At 40.5% G+C, this 2,159-nt stretch overlaps 1 non-coding gene across 1 annotated transcript; it reads right to left on the bottom strand.

Annotated features, from left to right (window-relative positions):
- Positions 1-974: 974 nt before the first annotated feature.
- LOC119246882 (U6 spliceosomal RNA) lies at positions 975-1,081 on the bottom strand. Its single transcript, XR_005125620.1, has one exon. It is a non-coding gene; the product is annotated as a U6 spliceosomal RNA (small nuclear RNA).
- Between the last annotated feature and the right edge of the window lie 1,078 nt (positions 1,082-2,159).

Here is a 2,159-nt window from a genome sequence, read left to right as displayed (position 1 = left end):
CCATTTCTAAAATTTGTAGAGGCCCCTAGGGCCAGCACCTCAGAGTCATGTCCAGAGATGTTTCCCCAGAGCTCTTTCCTTATTCTTTCACTCACCAGTGAGTGCCAACTCCTTGCCTGCCCTCCCTGCGGAGTCCTCTTTTTAATCTTGACCAGAGGGTCTCAAGAGCCCTTTCCTGGGCTTGGGAGCAGGGCCCCTCAGTCCATCCTTCTGGTTTCCAGTGGGTTGAACAATGAACAGCAGCTCCACTCCACCTCCCAGTTTATTCACCTGCGTGGTTAGAGGGTGGGATTGGACTGAGACCCCTGGATCCTCTCCAGTGCCAGTGACAACCACGGTAAAGATGAGGAACTTGAGTACCCCATTCAGATAAAAATACAGGAAAAATGAGCAGTCTGCGCATATAGTAGGTGGAATTGTAGTACAGCCTAGCTTTTTTGTGAACCAATTCAGCAACATGCAAACAGAGCATAAAAAATTAATCACACCTTTGACTTAATAAATCTGTGTGAGTCTAAGATAATTATCCTAATTCCAGAAAAACTTTTATACATACAGATATTGTTACAACATTATCTAAATGATGAAAATTATAAGCATGTTGGATGTCCAAAAATTGGAGAATAAATGAGGAAGTCATTAAAATGTTATTTAAACTATACACTATATATTGCAGTTTAATGACACTTTAAATGGAGTAAAGACAATACCTGTGTTATTAATAGGTGACTCGTAGGATATTTTTTTTTAATTTTATTTTTATATTTCCCAGACAATTACAACCCCCTTATTTTGACCCCAAGCCCTCCTTTCCCCGCTCCCCACCCCCCATAGAGTGTCTCTGGTTCATAGTTGTTTGTTGATTTTGATATTTTCTTTCTTATAGTTATTCTTTTTCCTGGTCCCTTATTTAAGTTTTCTAGATTTCTGCTATGAGTGAGACCATCCGGTATTTTTCTTTTTCTTTCTGGCCTAAAAATATGGAACGCTTCACGAATTTGCGTGTCATCCTTGCACATGGGCCATGCTAATCTTCTCTGTATCGTTCCAATTTTAGTATATGTGCTGCCGAAGCGAGTACTCGTAGGATATGTTTACTGAAAAAAACACGGCACAGGAAGACTGAGTATAGGGAATATATTTTGGGAATATAAATATAGGTACATATTATTCTGATTTTTTTCAAAACAAAACAGTGGAAAGATAAAGTAAAAAACTATTGAAAGTGGTTTCCTAAAAGGGGAGGGAGGGAATGTGGCTTGAACAAAGATGGACACTAGAGCTCTCTGAATTTATCTTGTTTCATAGTGTTGTTTTGTGTAAAAGATGGTCCTCAAAAATCCCCACCTGCTGATATTTACCTCCTGAAGTGTTCTTTGACATTGTGTAAAGATTGGTCCTTGTTACCAATACAAGTTGGCAGAGGAGATGATACATAATTTCTAAGATTAGATTCCAAAAAACAACTGTGTTTTCCATTTTACTCTTTCTCTTGGATCACGTGTTCTGGGGGAAGCCAGTTGCCCTATAGAGCAGTTCTACCTGGTGAAGATCTGAGCCAAGCCAACAACCATGTGGGTGAGCCATCTTGGAAGCAGGTTGTCAGGCCCCGGTTAAGCCTGGAGATGAATGACTGCAGCCCTGGATGACATACTGGCTGCGTTTCATGACAGACCTTATGCCAGAACCACCCAGCTAAGACATTCCGAATTTCTAACCTTCAGAAACTGTGAGACAATATGTGGTTGTTATTTTAAATTGCTAAATTTAATTAATTTGTTATGCAGCAATAGATCACTAATACACATTGGAAACATAAAATTGTTTTTAAATAATTTAAAAACTGAGTGCAATCAAGAAAAACGAAGAAGCACGCCTTAGAAAAATGAAGAGTGGGGCCTCCCTGGTGGCGCAGCACGAGTTCAATCCCAGGCCAGGGAGCTAACCCACATGGTGCAGCAAACCTCTCTTGTCTCACCCACTGCTCCCCTCAGCAGTGTGTTTCAGTCACTCTGCCTGTTCTGCTCCCCACTCTGTCTCTGGTGAAACCTCTCACCCCACCCCCCATACCTCTGGCCTGTATCCAAGTTCTTGTATGCATAAATTAAAAAAAAAAAAAAGATTTTTTTTTTTATGAAGACTAACTCAGGCAAATGAGC

Source organism: Talpa occidentalis, unplaced genomic scaffold, assembly GCF_014898055.3.
Source record: "Talpa occidentalis isolate TD23 unplaced genomic scaffold, MPIMG_talOcc4v2.1 talOcc4.15, whole genome shotgun sequence".
Classification (NCBI taxonomy): domain Eukaryota; kingdom Metazoa; phylum Chordata; class Mammalia; order Eulipotyphla; family Talpidae; genus Talpa; species Talpa occidentalis.
Note: the sequence above shows the minus strand (reverse complement) of the source record. Positions and strands in the feature narration are given on the sequence as shown.